At 40.9% G+C, this 23,020-nt stretch overlaps 1 long non-coding RNA gene across 1 annotated transcript in view; it reads right to left on the minus strand.

The window, feature by feature from the left end:
• LOC140209936 (uncharacterized) overlaps positions 1 to 23,020 on the minus strand; it is a 115,910-nt gene that overhangs the window by 62,896 nt on the left and 29,994 nt on the right. Inside the window, exon 2 of the long non-coding RNA XR_011889106.1 lies at positions 7,705 to 7,861. This is a non-coding gene — a long non-coding RNA (uncharacterized lncRNA). The remainder of the gene's footprint in view (positions 1 to 7,704; positions 7,862 to 23,020) is intronic.

Consider the following 23,020-nt stretch of genomic DNA (forward strand, 5'->3'; position numbering starts at 1 on the left):
GGGTACAAGTTGGCAATTGCTTGAAGCTTGTCCTTCAAGAGTGTGCAAAAGCAGGTGTAGTCTCTATACTGCATCTCCACCACTGGACTCTGGGTGACCTTGGCTCTGGTGTGTGATAACCAGAGGTTGTAGGGTTTCCGCGTTAGCTCTGAAACTTAACTCCTGATCTGCAGGAGGTTTGTTGGGAATGAGGTTCCACATTATGGCAAGAAAGTCTGAGAAATGTCCTGGAACAATGATGCAGCTCTGCTTGACACCAATATTAACAGAGGTTGGCTCTCTTGTAGAAATGCTGATTGGGATCATGACTTGCATGATGTAATGGAGCAGACATACAATGGAGATGAATTTCTGTGGACAGCTGAATGCGTGCAGAGTCAAAGGCTTAACTAAAGTGATGCTGCACTCTGCAATTTTCTTGGTGTGTGTTGAAAATTATGACCATTGTATCTAGGTATGAATGAATTCATCTTTCTTTTCAACAAGTAGTTCATTGGCCATTGAGAGAGGACAATTGGGGGAGATGCTAAGGTTATCTTTCCCTCATAGACCCCTCTGTAGCTATCATATTCACAGCCTGTTTACTATCATGATTACAGCATCACTGAAATCCTGAAGCACATTGGTATACAGTATTCTCCTTTTCCCTGATGTGACAGGAACATACACGCACACACACACACACACACACACACACACACACACACATATACACACACACACACACATACATAGAGTCCTTCACCCTGAATCTTTCCACTTTGTGTTTCCACTACCTCATTCCCCTTTATTCTGTGATCTCCTCTCACCCTTACTGTTACCTCTCTGTCCAGCACTACCATCCCTTCTCCCTTTCTGTGTATGTCTGCTCATTCTTCTGTCTACTCTCCTGTTCCCAGCCATTCTCCCGTTCACATACCAGGTCCCATTTCTGACCACATTCTTGATGTAGTTCCCACATTCTCTCGCTCTTTTATGGTGGTCTCCAAGACCAGGTTTCCACTATCAGACTTCTGAAACCCAGCTCCAAATCACACACTCTGTTCTGTGTCTGACATGTGAATGCAGAAGATGATTTCAGGATGTGCTGAATCCTTCTTGAAAATGTACTGTATCATCATCAACTCATGGAAATTCACAGAGTCAGAGTCTTACAGCTTTTAAATAGGATCTTTACCACCATGTCCCTGCCAGCTGAAACAAACTAATTCCATTTACCAGTACTTGGATAGACAATACTGCCTTGGACAGGCAATTGTAGATACTTTTGAAATGTTGTGAAAATCAATGACTCCACTATCCACTTCACAATGCACTCTGCATTCTAGCAACCTTCAGGGTAAAGAAAAGTTCTTCTTCAGATCCCCTTTTAATTATTTTGCCTATTAACCTAAACCTATTTCATCTATTTTCAGACTCTTGTAATACAGGGAAAAGTTTCCTGTTACATACCCACTCTGTGCCATTCATAATGTTATACTGTATACAATTCTAAATCTGTCTTCAATCTTCTTCCCCATTAAGGAAAATAAACCCAGACTATTCAGCCTCTCCTTGTAACTGAAATACTGAATTCCAGGCAACATCCTGGTGAATCTCCTCTGCACCTTTTCCTGTGCTTTCAAGTCTTTCACATAGTATGTTGTTGGGATCATATGCAGTATTTCAACTGTGAGCTAACCAATGTTTTATAAAGTTCTACCATAAAATCCCTGAACTTCCTATTCTATGGCCTACTTAGTAAAAGGAAATATCCTGTACGCCTCTTTCACCACTTATCTACCTGTGCTGCCACCTTCAGGGAATTTTAGACTTATACACCATTATCTATCTGTCCTCATTTGGAAGGCCCTCACCTTTTAATGTGTGTATTCTACCATTATTATTTCTTTCCAAGTGTATAACCTCCTCATACTCATTTGGATTAAATTCCATTTGTTGTCACTCTCCCCAACCTACCAACTGATAATACCATCTCATTTCCTACAAGTGTCTTCCTCACAATCCACAACACCACCAGTTCTTATGTCATCTGCAAACTTACAAATCATACCTCCTACAGTCATTAATAAAACAAGCAGAGAGGGTCCCTGGACTGATCTTTGCGAGATACCATAGGTCACTGGCTAACAATCACCAAAGTAACCCTTTTCTGTTCTCCTCTGTCTCTCATCATCAAGTCAACTTTGAAACCAATTTGCCAAACTGTCTTGAATCCCATGGACTCTAATCTCTGGGGCCAACCTCCATTGTATGATCCTGTTAAATGTCATACTGAAGTTCAAATAAACTACATCAAATGGTATTACCCTCTTCAAGACTTCTGCAACCTCTTCAAAAAATTATTTGAATTCTTAAGGAGCTCCAGTCTATCTTTGCCCTTAATATAAAATGCTTTAAGATTTCCTTTAATCATATCTGTCAGTCACTTTCATCAGAATCAGAAGCAGAATGATTTTCATGCTCCGTCTTGCTCTCCTAATTTCATTTTCGGTATCCACCAACATTTACTATACTCTTATAGAGTTCTCTATATATCCTATAGTGTTCTCTATATCTTTTTCACTTTATGTAGTGCTCCTGGATGACTTGTGGCCCATGCCATCTATGAATGGAAGGTCATTTCGGATGGCATTGAGAACCTTGAGCCCATTGTATAAGACACACAGATGCCCAGCGTGAATTTACGAATTCACCTTCCCAACTACCTATCTGTTCATTCCATCAAGCACGAACTGTCCAACCTATAATCCACAGTTCATAAACCACCTCAGAACCTAAAGAGGTGGAGTACAAGCAAGTCAATCTCAGTCTTAAAGAACCGCCAAAAATCAAGGAAATGTGTTGACATTGAACTCTGGAGACACAAGCATGAAACACCTAGGATGGCATTCCATTGTAATGTGAAGTATATGAATCATTGTGAACAGTGCAATCTTTCAGAGGAGACATAAACCCAAGGAGCTATCTGTTTCAGGTGAATGAAAATGATCCTGTATTCAAAGGAAAGGTATAACCAGTGTCCTAAGCAAAGTTTATCCTTCCTGACGAAGGGTCTCGGCCTGAAACGTCGACTGTACCTCTTCCTAGAGATGCTGTCTGGCCTGCTGCGTTCACCAGCAACTTTGATGTGTGTTCCTTCCCCTCCCCCCAACTTTTTATTCTGGCATCTCCCCTTTCCTTCTCAATCCTGAAGAAGGGACTCGGACCGAAACGTTGATTGTTTATTTGTTTCCGTAAATACTGCCTGACCTGCTGAGTTCCTCCAGCATTTTGTGTCCGTTCATTTGTCTATGCAATATAGCTTTGCTCCAAGTTGTGCAAGCAAATTTTTTCTTTCACCTGGGAGAGCAGAACTGGTATAACATTTCATCAGTAGGATGGAACCTCTGTCAGTGTTCTGTACAGGAATGTCAATGTGAAAGAGGTGTCAAGAATGATTCTGCAAACTCAACCTTTGAACTCAAAGTGAGAGTGCAACTAACTAAGCCAAGGCTGGCATCTTGTAGCTAGTATGATAGCAGTTCATAAGTAATTCATTGTTTGGTGAAGCACTTTGGGATGTAATGTGAGTGTAAAAATCTGATATCAGTGCAATTCTTTCTTTGTCTTACTCTTTGAAATATAATCTCAAACAAATTTCTGAAATCAAATCATACATCAAATAATTAAAGTAGAACGTAGCTCACTGTGATCTGAAGAAAGAAAAAGTGGGAGAATTATTTATTATTCGAAGTATACTACACTGTAAAATAGAATATTTCATCTTTGAAAATGCTCTGTTCGACCTCATAAAAAAATGCACGATTTGCACTGTGAATCATAAGTAGGGCCTTAATCCATGCTAATTTTATGTTGATGGCTTTAGTGACAAGAAAAGTTTTCTTGCACCATACAGTAAAAGTGAACTGCCTTAGCATGCCGAAAGCTACACTCTAGCTACTTGACCCCAGGAGATCAGTCTGCCAGATCTGTGTCCCAATTATGCACTGTGGGAAAGATGATCTGGAGAAACTCACAAGGTGGATTATAATCATTCCCTCTGCTGCTTACAAGGAAGCAGGTTCTGCACATACAACTTACTCAATTGCTGACATGCAGGAAGTTGGTGCCAAAGAATAAAAGTCCTCCATATGTTACATGGGAAGAGACCGACTTCTGACATTTTGAGTAGTCACTTCATACATAATATTTCTACTTATAAGAGAATTAACTCCTGTTATTAAAGGCTAAAGTCATTTCCGAAGGAAGGGGATTGCAAAAGTAGAGGACATAGGTGAAAGGTGAGAAAGGAAGATTTAGAAGTGTGCGGACTGGGCTGCTGGCAATAGTGGTGGAGGCGGATACGATAGGGTCTTTTAAGAGACTCATGGACAGGTATATGGAGCTCAGAAAATAGAGGGCTATGGGTAACCCTAGGTAATTTCTCAGGTAACAACGTGTTCGACACCGCTTTGTGGGCTGAAGGGCCTGTATTATGTTGTTGGTTTTCTATGTTTCTATGTTTCTAAAAGGGACCCCGGGGGAACATTTTCACACAGAATGGAATGAACAAAGGAGACTATAGAGGTGGTTGGAATTAACATTTAAAGGACATTTGGACAGGTCCTTGGATAGAAAACATTTAGAAGGAAGTGAGCCAAATGCAAGCAAGTGGGACAGGCTCAGGTAGACAACTTGGTCAGCATGAACAAGTTAAGGTGAAGGGCCTGTCTCTGTCCTGTATAGGGCCTGTCTATGTCTTTATAATTACTCTATACGTAATTGTTGCACACTTAACATTCTATGAAGTACTTTAAACTGTTTGTTGGACAAATCACTATATACAGGTGTATGTATATCCAGAATAAATGCAGAATACAGTATTGGAGTTTACTCTAAGAGTCTGAAACTAAGGGGAATCTATGCCTTAACTGAAAGAAAGGACTGGATTAGCTCTATTTGTCACATGTGCATGGAAACATGCAGTGAAATGCATCTTTTTGTGTCAATGACCAACACAGTCCAAGGATCCTGCTGGGCTTCTGGTGCCAACATAGACTGCCCAGAACTCAATAACCCTAACCATATGTCTCTGAAATGTGGGAGGAAGCCAGAGCACCCGGAGAAAACCTACATGGTCTTAGGGGGAACATGGAAATTCCTTACAGACCGCAGCAGGAGTTGAACACAGATCAGCGATCACTGGCTCTGTGAAGCATTGCGCAAACTGCTGCATTATCGTGCCGTGACGCTGGCAACACAGAGATTAGATAGGGAAAGGCTGCAGATTCAGTGTTAATTGGAAACAATTGCAAATTTACAGCTCATGTGTAAATGGAGCTTTGAGTTTTGTGAAGCCTCCCATATGCCCTTTGAAAATGAGAAAGCAATTAAAGTTGGCCATTACTGTTTTCTTTTATAACTAAACAGATTGGCTTTATTGTGTGCTACTTCATGACTTCTTTGATGTGCAGGTAATTAGGAAGTGAATAACTTCCTGTGGCCTTGGTTGGACCATGTGTAATGAAAGTTGGGCAACTGTGCTTAATCAGCAAATGATTGATAGACAGTTGTAGTAACGAGCACAAACAGAGGCTTCTTTCATATGTAAACTAAGTGAAAGATCCGTGGAATATTATTTTAAGAATGAAGTTAATGTTAATCATTATCTGGTAATGGATATGGCAACAGTAGTCAAAGTTATCAACATCTGAGCCATAAATGGAACAGAAAACAATAGTTTGTTTAGGAAATGACAGTCTTCCTCTATTCCTAATAGTTTTGATGTTTTATCCATGCTGCTGTGTTGTGTCTGTAGGTTGATTGTGAGCAGAGATCTTAATCATAAATGGAAAAACTGTCATAAATAATTACTAGTGTTTAAAGAGACACATCCATAAAGAAGATCACTGAATGATCATACATGCTATCGGGCTAACAGAGAAAAATGTTTGCTTTATGACAACCCCAAATAAAGGAAGTCTCTATCTGAAGTGGATATGTATGAATGGATTTAGTCTGGCTCTTCTGTTTGCACATGTAGCAATAATGACTAACTTTCCGTTGGCATGGAATGAGCCACCCACATACTTGCTTCCTCTTCTGTCTGAACTGGTTCTCTCGGTCAAGTTTATGCAGGTAAAACAATTTAGGAGCAATTTATTAAACTGTATGCCAATTTCACAGCAGATCTTAAGAGAAATTAATTTCCCTGCTGAGAACTCCAAAGATGAGTTCAAGCTTTCAGAGGATCAACCTCAAAAAACAACCTGATTTGCAAACTCAAGCTTAATGCAGCATGATATAATATTGCTGCTGCAGATAGAAATTCAGTAATTTTATTATCAAAGTACAAATATGTCACCAACCCCGAGATTCATTTTCTTGTGGGCATACACTGTAAATCCAAGAAACACAATAGAATTGGTACAACCAATGTGCAAAAGAGAATCAAATACAAAAGAAAACAATAATAAATAAATAAAAATAAATGCCGAGAACATCATATTAAGAGTCCTCGAAAGTGAGTCGTGTGGGAACAGTCAATGATGGGGCAAGTGAAGTTGAGTGGAGTTATCCACTCTGGTTTAAGAGCCTGATGGCTGAGGGGTAATATCTGTTCCTGAACCTGGTGGGATGTGGGTCCTGATGCTCCTGTACCTTCCCCTTGATGGCAGCAGTGAGAAGAGAGCATGGCCTGGATGGGGTGGTGGGAGGGGGGGGGGGTTGGTTTCCCTGATGATGGATTCTACTTTCCTGCGACAGCTCTTCATGTAGATGTGCTCAATGGTGGGAAGCGCCTTGCCCATGATGGACTGGGCCATATCCATCATTTTTTGTAGACTTTTCCATACAAGGACTTTGGTGTTTCCATACCAGGCTGTGATGCAACCAATCAATGTACTCTGCATCACACATCTGTAGAAGTTTGTCAGAGTTTTAGCTGGCATGCTGAATCTTTGCAAGCTTCTAATAAAGTAGAAATACTGCCATGCTTTCTTCATAATAGTACTTACATACTGGGCCCAGTACAGGTCCTCTGAAATGAGAACACCGAGCAATTTAAAGTAGCTGACTCTCTCCAACTCCGATCCTCCAATGAGAACTGGTCAAGAACATCAGGTTTCATCCTCCTGAAGTCAATCATCAACTCCCTGGTCTTGCTGACTTTGAGTGAGACGTTGCTGCTGTGGCCACTCAGCTGGATTTTTATTCTCTGTCCTATGTACTGATTTGTCACCACCTTTGATATGGCCAACGATGTATAAACGTAAAATCAGAAAAAAGAAATACAGGTTTCCCCCGCCATCCGAAGGTAGAGCGTTCCTATGAAACGGTTCGTAAGCCGAAATAACGTAAAGTGAAGAAGCAATTACCATTTATTTGTATGGGAAAATTTTGTGAGCATTCGCAGACCCAAAAATAACCTACCAAATCATGCCAAATAACACATAAAACCTAAAATAACAGTAACATATAGTAAAAGCAGGAATGATATGATAAATACACCGCCTATATAAAGGAGAAATACTTTCCCACAATCATTACTGTACTGTTCTCCGTAGCGAAAATCTCACGCAAGTGCTGTCGGCACAAAATCTCACGCACGCGCTGTCCAGTAACCTTTAAGCTATAAAGCTGCCAAATCATACCAAATAACATGTAAAAATACACAGCCTATATAAAGTAGAAATAACGTACGTACAGTGTAGTATCACTTACCAGAATCGGGACAGCGCCGAGCACACTGATGGTGGTGTGTTAGACTGAGTCGTCGCAGGTTGGGTGGTGCAGTGGCCCCCACCCTCTGGGCCACCAACTGATACCGATCCGTGAAGCATGCAGGGGTCCAGCAGTAGCTGGGAGGCACACAGCACATCTTTAAGAAAAAAGCCGAAATAAACATGCTAATTAATTAGGTGTCGGGCGGCACCTTTTATCGCGCGCTGCTTTTTTTTCGTAACAGTGAAAACACCTCCTGAAAGCGAAAACAGAGTACTAATATAGGTCTTTCGTAACAGTGAGGTTTCATAAAACGAACGTTTGAAAAGCGGGGGACACCTGTATGTGAAATTAGGGCAAAGCTGCACCATCGGGCTCCTGGAACAGCATGGAACTTCACTCACCTCAACACTGAATTGATTCCATAACCTTGGATTCACTTTCAAGGACTCTACAACTCATGTTCTCGGTATTATTTATCAATTAATCAATCAATCAATCAATTTATTTATTTATTTACCTGTCAAACTTTAAAATCCGTTTATTTATTTATTTATTTATTTATTTTCTCTGCCTACGCAGTTTGTCTTCTTTAACACATTGGTTGCTTGTTAGTCTTTGGGTGTAGTTTTTCATTGATTATATTGCATTTCTTTGTTCTGCTGCAAATGCCTTCGGAAAAATGAATCTCAAGGTACCTTATGGTGGGACATGTATCTACTTTGATTATAAATTTACTTTGAACTTTAAACAGAGGCAATTGGCAATTCAATATTGTTATTGTGTTTCTATCATATCCTCTCTTAATTGAAAATGCAGATATATTTTGAGAAATAATGTAGAAATGGCCTTTAAACTTCTCAGTACCAAGCAGAGTATTGACTATGCTACTCCATTTAATCAGGAATCACAAACACAAATGATTCTACAGATGTTGGAAAGCCAGTGTAACACACTCAAAGTACTGGAAGAATTCAGCAGGTCAGGCAGCATCAATGGAAATGAATGAATCAGGATTCATGTCATTGGATCATTTATTTATGGAGAGCAGAAAAAAACAGAAGCTGTGTTTTTGCAGTTAGTGATTTTGCTTTTGATTTTACCATTCTAAATTTTTTTTCATAAAGGCAGCTTCATATGGAAGAATGCTTCAATATATGCAGTGACTTAAATTTTAAAGTTACTGATTTGTCAAAGTCCATCTATTTGAGCCTCAATTAGATGTTAAATATAAGAAAAATGTTTAGACTTCATTTTTGGCATGCCATTCCTAACACAACACACTCTCTCTGTGTTTTCATTCATATATTTCTCCCTCTCTTGAGACCCTCCAGTCCTCAAGCTCCTTAGAAATTCTTCTTACTCATAGATCTCCATTCTACTCTCCTAATCTTACTTATCCTATGCCGACTAAACCTGTGAACAGGTCTATTCCTTCAGCATCGTCCCAAACAAACGTGCCATCACCCTCAGAAGTTATCACTCTTGACCTTTTCGCCTTGCAGCATACTGCATTTTCCCTCCAAATATGATTAATATATTAGCTTACCTGATTGGGTGGGCCAGAAATAAATTAAAGAAACTGCCTGTCTGAGACCAAAGCACACCAACACATATATCCTTCTTATCTCCACTCAAGCTTTGGTATGACTGACGACCTCGCTCCCTTTAACAACTCTGAACAAGTCTTACTTGCTTGCTTGGTTGTACTCTTACCTGCCCATCAATTCCATACAATTCTCAGCAATGGCTTCTTTTACTCGCACTATTTGCCAGAAATATAATTCTTACAAACATTTCTCCCTTCCACATCCTCAACCATTAAGTAATTAGAATAAACATTTGAGAAGTGTGTGCTTACATTTTGAACAAGGAGTTCAGAATGTCAGTAATTCTACTGTTGAAAAGTACTGCTGTTTGCTTTCTTTGCACCTGGTGCAGTAGCCTATTCATCTGTAGGATGCTGCCAGCAAAACTGGGAGAACATCTGCTAGAATCTCCTTTGACAAGCACTCCCTTTTTTTAAAACTGTGAAGAAATGTTCTGTGTGCATACATCTACTGATGCCTCTGGACACATCTTCAGTGATGTTCCTGAAATCATTGGGTATTTCAGGTCTTTCAACATTATACACCCTCCTCCAGGTGACCCAGCTGGGGCTGATCAGACCCCAGCTTGTGTCCAGATGGCTAGCTACTTATGACTCCATGGCTCCCCTCCTTTGAGCCACAGCCATCTTGAGGCCCTCTCTGCCGCATCGGTGGTACTGCGGGTGGCTCTCCTCTTCCTCTCTCCCTCAATGCCCAAATGGCTGAAGGCTCTGGCTAAGGAACGGGCTGCGAATCCCCTACAACCAACCTCCACTGGGAGACACCTCGCTCTCCATCCAGCCTCCTGACAGTTGCTGACCAGTCCTGCGTACTTGGAGAGCTTCCCTTCAAAGGCCTCTTCCAAGTTATCTTCGCATGGGACTGTCAGCTCCAGAACTGCACTAATTCAGTTTGCTTTCTCACAAATTTGCCTGCAGATCATGGTGCGCAAAAGGGAAGCTATTACTCTGTGCTCTTGATGATATCCTGATCATGGTTGGGCACTGATGCAGAAGTAAGAATAGGTTTTATGAGTTTCGGGTTTGAGCAAAAAGGCTTGTCCATCAGGGAACGTTACCCTGATGCACAACAATTCCAACCCACCATTGAAGAGAAATTCATGGGCTGTATACATCTGATTCTCATTTGAAATCCCACCTATTAAGACACTATTCTAGAAGTTCAACTAATGGATGTTACTATAGGCATTTTCGAAAAGGGGCATTCAGAAAAGAGTATTGTATCAACTCTGGCCATGCATGCTCTAGAATTGGGAGTGTCCTGAAAGTAAATTATATTCCTAAGTAATTAAGTAATATTCCCAGATGGTATGTGCGTTTACAAGAAGGAAATTGGGTGTAGTTTAAGAAAGAAAATAAAACACAGGACTTAAATTATACATTAATTATAAGTCGTGCCAAAATTTAAGAGAAGAAGAGACTGTGCAAAACAATACATTTTAGCAAAATAAATATCATCAGAGGCAAGTCTGCAGTAGTGTAAGAGATGGTCCGTAATACTGTGTTGCTGAGGAAGGGTTGGGCTTGTGTAAGTCCATTCAAGAACGTAATGGTGAAGGAAAGAAGCTGTTCCTGAAACTGGAGATGTGAGACTTCAGGCTTCTGTATCTTCTGCCCAATGATAGCAGCAAGAATAGGGCATGATCTAGATAATAGAAATCCTTAATGATGGATGCTGCTTTCTTAAGGCCGCACCTCATGTAGAATGGATATACACATAGGTGAGGAGGTTACTCCTTCAAATACCTCTCCTTTACAGAGAATAGCTGCCAGAATCTCTCCAAGGTGTATGATATTGGATATTATTTGGGCTAATTGATTATACTTTCACAACCTTAGTAAATGATCCAAGTCACAGTGATTCAGAATTCATGCTTTATGTTGATAATCATTCTACCTTATTAACTAAACTCAAGGTAATATAGAGATTCACGGAGTCATAGAGAAGTACGGCACAAAAACAGGCCCTTCAGCCCATTTGTCCATGCTAAAACCATTTCAACTACCTACTCCCATCGACCTGCACAGGGATCATTTCCCTCCATATCCATGTACCTATCTGAACTTCACTTAAATGTTGAAATCAAGCTCACATGCACCATTTGTGCTGGCAGCTCATTCCACACTCTCATGGCCCTCTGAATGAAGAAGTTTTCCCTCATGTTCCCCTTAAAGTTCTCACCTTTCACCTTTAACCCATGACCTCCAGTTGAAGTTCCAGGTAACCACAGTGGAAAAAGCTTACTTACATTTGTATATCTCTATCAAATCTCCCCTCAGTCTTCTATGTTCTTAAGAATACAGTTAAAACCTATTCAACCTTTCCTTATAACTCAGGTCCTGCAGGCCTGGCAATATCTTGTAAATTTTCTCTGTATTCTTTCAACCTAGTTTACATCTTTCCTGTAGGTAGGTAACCAAAACTGCACACAATACTCCAAATTAGGCCTCATCAATGTCTTATAAAGCTTCAACATAATATCCCATCCCCTGTACTCAATACATAGATTTATGAGGGACAATGTGCCAAACGCTTTCTTTATAACCCTATCTACCTGTGACACCACTTTCAATGAATTATGGACTTGAATTCTCAGATCCCTTTTGTTCTACCGCATTCTTCAGTGACCTACCATTCACTGTGTAAGACCGACCTTGGTTGATCTTGAAGTGCAAAATCTCAGACTTGTCTGCACTGAATTCCATCTGCCATTTTTCAGCCCATTTTTCCAGCTAATGCAAATCCCTCTTCGAGCCATGATAACCTTCCTCACTGTCCACTACACCCCCAATCTGGTGTCATCCACAAATATGCTGATTCAGTCAACCACATTTTCAATAAGATCATTGATGTAGATGTCAAACTGTCATGGTCCGGTCCGTGAAGTACGCATTCCGGTTCATGGTCTGGTCCGTGGACTCAGGGCTCTGGGTCTTCCAGCTGTCCCTTGTTTTGATTGAGTTAATCATAGGCACCTGATTCCCATCTTGGGGCTTGGAATATAAGTAGCCTTGGGGTTGTGTATGAACTGCTGGTTTGTCTTGTTAAGATCTTCTGGGAGTACCCTGCTGGTGGAAGGTTAGTATGGCTACTTGCCATCTTTATGCTGTGTTGGAGAACCATTACTTCATGGAGCCTTGCTGTTGGTAGTTGGAGCTGTTGTTGTGGTATGGATTTGGCTGTTTCCTGGCTCAGCTGAGTGGCTGCCAGCCACTTTGAGCTAGGTAGGGATCTGGCTGTTTTGTAGCCAGCTGAGGTTGCTGGCTGTAACTGTGACTTGGAGCAACTGCAAAGCAGAGATGGAACTGTCTGTTGTTCTTTGGTGTTTGTCTCTCCTTGGCCTTGCCTCTGTGGGGTAAGTCAGATTGTTCTGCCATTGCCCTGTGGGGGGAATTTGTCTTGTCCTTGCCTCTGTGGGGTAAGTCGGGCTGTTCTGCTGTTGCTCTGTGGAGAGACCTGTCTTGTCTTGTCTTGTCTTTGCCTCTGCTGGGTAAGTCTGGCTGTTCTGCTGTTACCCAATGGATGGTCCTGTCTGACCTTGGTGTGGAGAAGTTGAGTCCTGGCTTGTCTAAGTATAAGTCCTGGCTCTGTGTCTATGTACTGTCCTGTCTCATGTTGGTGTTGTGTTAGAGATGAGTCCTGGCTTTTTGAAGGATAAGTCCTGGCTCTATGTTGATGTACAGTTCCCAGTCTGCCCCCAAGCTCAAGCCTGAAGACCTGGGCCACATCCTATCCTGAATCCATGTCATGTCCTTGCCTCATTCTGGGGTTGGAGCCCAAGGCAAGACCCAGGTTCTATGTCCTTGTCCAGCCTCTGGCTCTTAGTCTATGGTTTCTAGTCCTGGTCCTGCTTTCCCTAGCCCAAGTCTGTGTTCTTGTCCCTGCTCCTTGCCTCTATCCTATCATGTCCCTACTCTAGTCAAGTCCTATTCCTTGTATTTCAGTGTCTGCTACCAGTTCCCCCATTGTGACACAAACGATTACAGACCCAGCACTGATCCTTGTCATACCCCATAGTCACATGCCTCCAGTCAGAGGTAACTCCCTACTACCACTCTTTGGCTTCTCCCACAAAACCAATGTCTAATCCAATTTGCTACCTCATCCTGAATGCCTAGCAACTGAACCTCCTTGATCCTCCTTCCATGTGGGACCTTGTCAACTGCCTTGCTAAAGGCCATGTAAACAATATCCACTGCCTTGCCTTCATCCTCTTTCCTGGTTACTTCCTCAAAACTTGATAAGTTTGGTTAGATATGACCTACCACACATGAAGCCATGCTGCCTATCCTTAATCAGTCCATGTCTATCCAAATGTTTGTATATCCAGTCCCTTAGAATACCTTCCAATAACTTTCCCACAATTCATGTTGAACTCACAGGCCTATAATTTCCTGGTTTTTATGTAAAGCCTTTTTTAAACAGTGGAACAACATTGGCTATCTTCCAGTCCTCTGGTACCTCCCCTGTCTCTAAGGATGATTTAAATTTCTCTCTAGGGCCCTGGCAATTTCTGCACTTGCCTCCTGGAGGATCTGAGGGTACACTTTGTCAGGCCTTGGGGATTTATCCACCCTAATTTGCCTCAGTGGCAAACACCACCTCCTCCATAATCTATGTAGTCCATGAAGTTGATGCTGTTTCGCTTCATTTCTATAGACTGTCCTTCTGAGTAAATACAGATGCAAGGATTTAATTTAAGATCTCCCCCTTCATGCTTCCTTCCTGATTCCTTTTGTGTTTTCTTACATTTTTTTATACTCCATAAGCACCTTATTTGTTCCTATACCTGTATGCACCTTCCTTTCTTTCTTAACCAGGGTCTGAATATCTCTTGAAAATTAAGGTTCTTTACATTTATCTTTATCTTTCATTCTGACAAGCACATACAAGGTGCGTGTTCTCAAAGTTTCATTTTCGAAGCTCTCACTTACCAAGTACACCTTTTCCAGAAAACAGCCTATCCCAATTCACACTTGCCAGATCACTTCTGATAACATCAAAATTGGCCTTTCTCCAATTTTGAATCTCAACCCACAGACCTGACCCATCTTTGTATATTTACTTTGAAACTAATGGCATTGTGGTAACTGGATGTAAAGTGATCCCCTACACAATCTTCTGAGACCTGCCCCCTCTCATTCCCTCATAGCAGATGCAATATCATGCACTCTCATTGGGACTTCCACAAACTGATGACGTATATATCAGGCTCATGTTCATTTCTGAAAGATCAAACACTCAGTATGGTCCTGGATGCCTTAGCTACATCCAAAGACATTGCTGACAGACCATTCATTTTTTTTCCTGTGGTAAGTTTTTGCTGGCTTCATGAGTTGGCCATTGAGCTGTTGCATAAGCTTTGCAAATGGTTTACTCTATGATTGAGCATGCAGCAAAGATGACCCTTACTGTTGACACAGTGCTGGTATTTCCATCTGTGTCTGGATCAATTCCCATTCTAACCCTTTATAGTGAAGCTTTCTTGATCAGTCCAACTTTTCTGGAAGTACATTACAAATGCGGGTGCATTCTTCACCAATCGAACTTGAAAGATTATAGGCTATCTTTACAAAACTGATTTACCAGTATTTTAGCCATTTCATGAGCTTCATGGTTTCCTGACCCTTGAGATTCTTCTTTTCCTTATTTATCACTGTCAATTTTCACAAGTACCTTTGTTTTATAGTGATTTGTTTCAAAGCTTTCCTCCACCACTTAAAAGAAAATAATCTGGGCTGTACATGGCTTTTGGTCTGGTCATGGCTCTTAACCCAAAGATTAAAATGGCACCTATCCAGACATTATGCTATCCACTACATTAGGAGTTAGAATATTTAACTAAGAATCTTCTCCAGTTGTAGAATCACCATAATCAATTGAATGACAGGGCAGACTACAGGGGTTGGGTGTGGCTCTTATTTTGTGTTATTGTCCTGTCTTTCATAATTTAAGGCCAATCAATGTGATTAAACACACTCACAATCCGTCAGGAAAGAAAGCATAAGCAGTTCTATTTGAAGGCCTCATCTACCATTGGGTCATCCTTTTGTGCTGCTGATTAACATCTGGGAATTTTTTTGTCATCTACAAGTAAGTAACAACTTCTATTGAGGACCTTTTGCCGGTTTTGGTTTGCTTCTGTTTGTCTTCAGAGTTTTATTGAAGGCTTTGCAGGTGAATGATGAGTGGCCATGGCCAAAGAGGGAACAGAAGGAGCTGCATTGGGGTGGTATACTGGGCAGAAGTTGGTGCCCATTACATATCTTCAGAGAGGATGAGAAGGATTTAGATACTGAAGGCATTACATATTGTGGTTTTACAGGGTCAAAATCTGCATGTGCAATGTCTTATACTCTGCTCAGCAGACAGTGATTCTGCTCCCTCACTGTTCAACTTGATTACCACTCTGGGGAGGGCTTATAAAAGTGCGTGGTCAATTCTGTGGCAGCTGGTATTATTCTTTCATCATGAACCAGACTCCAGTGTTGTCATAATTTATTATCGTGGCTGGAATCTGGCAACACAGCCTCTGCTCTGAGTTTTGCCATAGCTCCCTGAAAGTGGTAGGAAGACATATGGCATGTAAGCCTTCATCTGTGAAAGCACTGAGCATAAAATTCATGAAGTGATATTGCAGGTGTATAAAACTTCAGGTGGAACACCTCCAGCCACTAACCCACCCCTTCACACCCCCCACTACCAAAATATTATTTCCTGTTGGTCACCTTATGTACAGATGTTCCTGTTCTTAGCATCACTTTATGAACATACTATCAAAAAGTTATCTTGTGTATTTATATATAGTGCTTTTAATCCTAGTGTTAGAATAAATAAACAAATAAATCAATTAAATATATGGAATAGATTTTTAAAAGTGTAAAAACAGAAATACTGTATATTTTTAAAGAGTGAGGTAGTGTCCAAAGATTCAATGTCCATTTAGGAATCAGATGACAGAGGGGAAGAAGCTGTTCCTGAATTGCTGCCTGTGTGCCTTCAGGCTTCTGTACCTCCTACCTGATGGTAACAGTGAGAAAAGGGCATGCGCTGGATGCTGGAGGTTGTTAATAATGGACGTTGCCTTTCTGAGACGCTGCTCCCTGCAGATGTGCAGGGTACTTTGTAGGCTAGTACCCAAGATGGAGCTGACTAGATTTACAACCTTCTGCAGCTTCTTTTGATCCTCTGCAGTAGCCTCTCTATACCAGAGTGATACAGCCATTATACAACTATAGAAGTTTTTGAGTGTATTTGTTGACATGCCAGATCTCTTCAAACTCCTAATAAAGTATAGCAGCTGTCTTGCTGCCTTTATAACTACATTGATATGTTGGGACCCAGTTACATCCTTGGAGATCTTGACACCTAGGAACTTGAAGCTGCTCACTCTCTCTACTTCTGATCCCTCTGAGGATTGGTTTGTGTTCCTTCATCTTGCTCTTCCTGAATCCACAATCAGTTCTTTTGTCTTACTGATGTTGAGTGCCAGATTGTTGCTGTGGCACCACTCCACTGGTTGGCATATTTCACTCCTGTATGCCCTCTTGTCACCACCTGAGATTCTACCAACAATGTTTGTACTGTCAGAAAATTGGTAGATGGTATTTGAGCTATGCCTAGCCACACAGTTATGGGTATATAGAGCAGAGGGCTAAGCGCACACCCCTGAGGTGCGCCAGTGTTGATCGTCAGTCAGCAAGGTGGATATTTTAGCACCAATCTGCACAGACTGTGGCCTTCTGATTAGGAAGTCGAGGATCCAATTCCAGAGGGAGGTACAGAAGCCCGGGTTCTGTAACTTCTCAATCAGGATTGTGGGACTGATGGTATTAAATGCTGAGCTATAGTCAATAAACAGCATCCTGATGTAGGTGTTTGTTGTCCAGGTGGTCTAAAGCTATGTGGAGTGTCATTGAGCTTGTGTTTGCTGTTGACCTATTGTGGTGATAGGCAAATTGCAATTGCAATTTGGAATATAGTGTACAGTTCAAGAAGACAGCATCCACCACGAAGGCTCCTTGCCCATCCAATCATTGTTACTATCATCAGAGAGGAGATTGAATCGTTGAGTATACATCTTTAGAAACAGCTTCTTTCCCTCTGCCAACAGGTTTGTGATTAGTACAGAAAACTATGGATCTTTTTATTCCTTTTTGCATTATTTATTTATTTTTGTAATTTATATCAAACTTATGTCTTTACACTGCACTTCTGCTGCAAAACAACAAATTCCAAATCATTTAGGTCAATGATTCTTTTTCTAATCCTATAAGTGTCGTGAAATTTGTTGTTTTACAACAGCACTATAGTGCAATACATAATAAAATGAACTATAAATTACAATAAGAAATAAGTATATATAAATTAAATAAATAGTACCAAAGAAATAAAGTGAGGTAGTGTACATGGATTCATTGTTCGTTCAGAAATCCAATGACCAAGGAGAAGCTGTTTGGAAAACATTGACCGTGTGCTTCAGACTCTTGCATCTTCTCCTTAATGGTAGCAATGAGAAGAAGGCATGTCCTGGCCGATGCTGGGCAGACTAGTGCCCATGATGGAGCTGGCTGAGCTCGCAACTTTCTGCAGCTTTTTCCGATCCTGTGCAGTGGCCAGTCCATCACAGATTGTAATGCAACCAGTCAGAATACTCTACAAGGTACATCTGTAGACATTTGGTGGGGTCTTTGGCGATGTACCAGATCTCAAATTCCTAATGAAATATCATCACTGTTGTGCCTTGATTGTAATTGTGTCCCTCTGTTGGTCTCAGGATAGATCTTCAGAGATGTTGACAGCCAGGAACTTGAAACTGCTCACCCTTTCTACTGTTTATTCCTCACTGATGACTGAAGTGTTCCCTCAATCTCCCCTTTGAGAAGTCGACAGTCAATTCCTTAGTCTTGCTACTGTTAACTACAAGGTTATTGTTGCAACACCTCTCAACCAGCTGATCTCTCTCACTCCTGTATGCCTGTATATACAAGTATATAAAATTGAGAGGCAGAGATAGAATAGATAGTCTTTGCCTAGGGTGGAATTATCAAAAATTAGAGTGCGTAGGATTAATGTAAGAGGGGACAAGTTTAAAGGAAATTTGTGAGGCAAGCTTTTCACGCAAAACTTGCAGCGCAAAGTCATAGTCAAGTTTATTGCTATATGCATAGATACTCTGAAATACTTACCTGCAGCAGCATCACAGACATTTAGCATCAGATACTTAACATTGACAAGAGAAACATGAATTAAGCATGGACTAGATGGAGTGGATCTTTGATGATAGATGTTGCCTTCTACCAATGGTGGGGAGGGATGTGCCTGTGATGTATGAGTCCATTACTCTCTGCAGCTTCTGAAATATGCTACCAGAGAGATGGTAGAAGCAGATACAATAGCAACATTTAAGAGGCATCTAGACATTTATCAACAGTCAGGGAATAGAGGGATACAGACCATGTGCAGACAGATGTCATTAATTAGATGTGCATCATTGACAGCATAGACATGGTGGGCCTAATGGCCTGATTCTGCATTCTGCTGTTTGAGGTATGAGACAATTTACGCATGATTCTGTGACTGAGCACCAGTCCAGTGCCATATATAAATTCAGCGGTGACCCTATTGATTGGGAAAGTCAGCTTATCGGATACCTGGTTGAGTGGTTCTGCAATGACAACCTCTCTGTTAGTAAAATTAAAAAGCTGATTGTTGATTTCAGGAGAGAGGAGGAGGGTGGACATATGCCAATTTACAATGGTATAGTATTCTAGCAATAGCTTTAAATTTGTGGGCATTAACATTTTGGTTGACCAGTCCTGCACCTAGCACATGAATGCAACCATAAGGAGAGTGCACCATTGTCTTTACCACCTTTGGAGCTAAAGGAGTTTTGGCTTTCCCCAAACACTTACAAAACCTCTGTAGGTAATATCTATAGGAAATAGTGTCTCAGGAAGGCAATATCCATCATGAAAACATCCAGGCCATGCCATTTTCTTGCAGATACCACCAGGCAGAAGGCACAGAAACCTGAAGTTCAACACCAAGTTCAAGTACAGTTACTTCCCTTCAATCATTTAGTTCTTGGACCAACTGTCAAACCCTAATCATTACAGTTTAGTAACATGACTACTTCGATCACTTAGCATTAAAATTGATTTTTTAACTTTTGTTCTAATTTTTATTTAAAAATTATATTTAAATTCTGTTTAAGTTATTCTTGTGAATGCTGCTTATATGATACGATGTGCCTGTGTTGCTGTTCCAGGTAAGTTTTTCACTTGCCTGTGCATGTGACAAAAAATTTGACTTTGACTTCAATGAACATCCTTCCAAATGAGAGTGGCAGTGAGGGTGAGAGGGAGTGACACTGAATTTTCCTGAGGTGTAACCTCATTCATGAAATAATAAAGAAATGTGCATGTTTTCAGCATCTATACTAGAAGAGGGACATGTGGTTTAAACTTTTAATTTGAATAGAGAAAAGAGAAGTAGTTAAATGCAGCCTGTCTTGGAATCAGCAAAGGTGCAAAAATATTTAGTTCTGAAGAGCTGTTCTGCACTGTTGTGTCTTGCAAATTAATACAGCATTCATTTACTTGGATGTTACTAGCTAGTGGAGTATTGATACCATAAAACATTGCTTCAGTTTAGAAGATTGAGAGGTTGTTATGGTGACTTGTCTGAAATGATGGAAATATTTGACTGGGTTGTTACTGAGAAGCTACCGGTATAGATTCAACAGGTCAAGTGAATTCATTTGCCACTACAAACTTTTATGATTTCATGGAGCTATTTTCTTAAGTAGAAGAATCAAGGCTGTAGAGTTCTCTTTTGCAGGAACCAAATTTGCAGGAGAAGCTTCCATTACAGTTTTAGGTTTCATGTTGTGCACAATTTGCTCATGCAGAGAAAATTGGAGATATTCCTCATTGCTATGTTGAATTATAAAAGGATGGAGGTATGGAGAACTGATTTAATGAGATATTTATATTGTGCTTTTCAGAACTTCAGGACATCTCAATACTGTATGTGATCCACATCTGGTGAAGAATCTAAGTATGGATATTGTTGTAACATTGATAAACTGGGCAAGCAATTGCACATACTGTAGCAAGTTCCCACAGACAGCAGGAACTGCATTCACCTCAGTCTGTTTTATTGCTGGTTAAACATTAGCCCTGGAAGCAGTTAGAACTCCCCAGCTCTTTTTCAAATGTTATAGGATCTTTCGCATCCAGATGAGAGAGCAAAGAATATTTGATCTGAGCAACAACACCTATACTCCCTCAGTGCCACTTTGAAGTTGTAGCCCAGCTGATGTGTTCACGTCTCAGTGTGGGACTTGAAACTATAACTCAGACTGAGCTAGGATGATACCAAAAGAGGTAAAGGAAGCTGAGTGATTTATAGGCTGGCAAACAGAAGGATACATGTACTTGAGGTACAGATACTGTAGGTGCAGACAAGAATGTGAGGAATCTGATTTAAACAGTTCTAGAGTGACTGTGTGCTGGGCCAGAGGACTTTCAACACTCTCTTCCCACTGGCAACTGAGGAAGTATACCAAGAGCTTATACAGTTTTCAGGCTGATCATGCAAAAAGTGCCAAAATCATATGCAGCATTCTTTGTCAATCCTTCTGAAACCTTTAGCTTTTCATTGATATTCTTAGAAATTGAATGCTTTTTTCATGATACTCCAGTAAGTTTAGTGAAATAGCTAAGGTACTGAATGAAACAATCTGCAGAAGGTAATGTATGCCCCTTAATCAGACTATTCATCCCATCTCTATTTCACCCACCAAACAGTGATGATTAAGTATGGGAAGAGACAAGTGATGCAGATGCTGCAATCTGGAGCAAGAAGTAAACTGCTGGAACAGCTTGGTGTGCCAGGAAGCCTCTGCAAACGGAAAGGGTTGGTCAACATTTCAGATCAAGGACTGAGTGTGCAGAGGCAGATAGTATAAGCTTCTGTAAAGAAGAATGCTCCATTGGCTGGCATAACTCTGAGCAGAATAGGGTTTCACTAATCAGCAATACCACAGAAACGCTTTGATAATAAACCATGCTGCCTGGTGGAACTCTCTGACAAAGTTTGCAAAAGGCTTGTTGATCTAATGTTCATAAACATCCTAAAACAATTAAGGAATATTCAAAGTTGGATGTACTTTAAAACTAAAGAGAAAACAAACACAAATACACAAACTACAGAGGTGGAGCGAAGTCAAGATGGCACTAAACAGTGGCTCCTTTGCTTGAACATGCAGAAAATTCTATTTCTATCTTTGGTATCTTTTTTCCCTTTTTCAAGGTTCTTTTGTAGACCCTGGCCTGGAGCTATACACTGATTTCAATTCTTTGCGGGAAGGGCACCCACTCTCAGGGCCTTATGACCGGCTGCTTTTTGATATCCCAAGGATGCAGCCTGGAAGGTGAGCACGCCTTCAGGGTTCCAGTTTTTCATGGCTCTGGAGTCCTGCTGATTCTAGGTCGATGCCGCTGACTGAAGCATCACAGGAGAACACAGAACATGGGGAGCAGCAGGTTAGCTGCCGAGGGGTTGTATGTTTGGAGAGCATTGCCTTTCTGGTGCCAACTCTTTGTGTTCAGAGCTTGGAAACAGCAACACAACAGACTTTTAACATCGTAAATCAGTGAGTTGTTACGTTTCCCCTCTAACTGTGAAACTGGGACACCTTTTTTTTCCCCCAGAGAGAGAGAGAGAGAGAGAGAGAGAGAGAGAGCCTGTGGTGTGTTGAATTACCAGGTGAATGAGTAGTTTTTGGGGTAATGCAAATCTGTGTCTTTACTGATGCTTTGTTGCATGCTTGAGTGCTCGGTGGAAGGTAATGGTGTTTTTTTTTGCTGGTGGGGGGGGATTCTTGCTTTGCTGTGTGTGTGGGAGGGGGGCTTTGGGGTTCTAATGTTTAACTGTCATTCATTCTTTGGAGCACTCCTGTTTTTGTGGACTTTTGCAAAGAAAAAGAATAAGGATGTGTATTGTATACACTTCTCTGCCATTAAATATGCCTATTGAATAAGATGAGAAATTCTGCAAGTGTGGAAATACAAAATAACAAACAAAATGCTAAGAATCTCAGCAGTCAGGCAGCATCTATCGAGAGAAATAAAGATCATAAGATCTAGGAGCAGAATTATGCCATTCGGGCCATCAAGTTTGCTCTGCCATTCCAGTGACTTAATATCACTCTCAAACCCAGTCTCCTGCCTTGTTCTCACAACCTATCAACCTCCACCTTAAATATACCCAACGACTTCACCTGCACAGCCATCTGTGGCAAAGAATTTCACATGTTCACCATCCTCTGGCTAAAGAAAGTTTTCCTTATCTCTGTTCTAAATGGATGTCCCTCAGTTCTGAGGCTGTGCCCTCTACAGCTAGACTCCCCCAATATAGAAAACATCTTCTCCACATTCACTTTATTCAGAATTTACAATATTCTAGGTTGTAATGAGTTTCCACCCTCCCCCATTCATGTAATCTCCAGCCCCTGCAGGCCCAGAACCATCAGACACTCCTCATATGGAATCATTTTTGAACATCCTCTGGACTCTCCCCAATGCCATCACATCTTATCTTGGATAAGGACACAAAACTGCTCAAAATACTCAACGTGCAGTTTGGACAATGCCTTACAAGTCCTTAGCATTACATTCTTTGCTTTTGTATTCTAGTCC

The sequence above is a fragment of the Mobula birostris genome, chromosome 2, assembly GCF_030028105.1.
Source record: "Mobula birostris isolate sMobBir1 chromosome 2, sMobBir1.hap1, whole genome shotgun sequence".
Taxonomy (NCBI): domain Eukaryota; kingdom Metazoa; phylum Chordata; class Chondrichthyes; order Myliobatiformes; family Myliobatidae; genus Mobula; species Mobula birostris.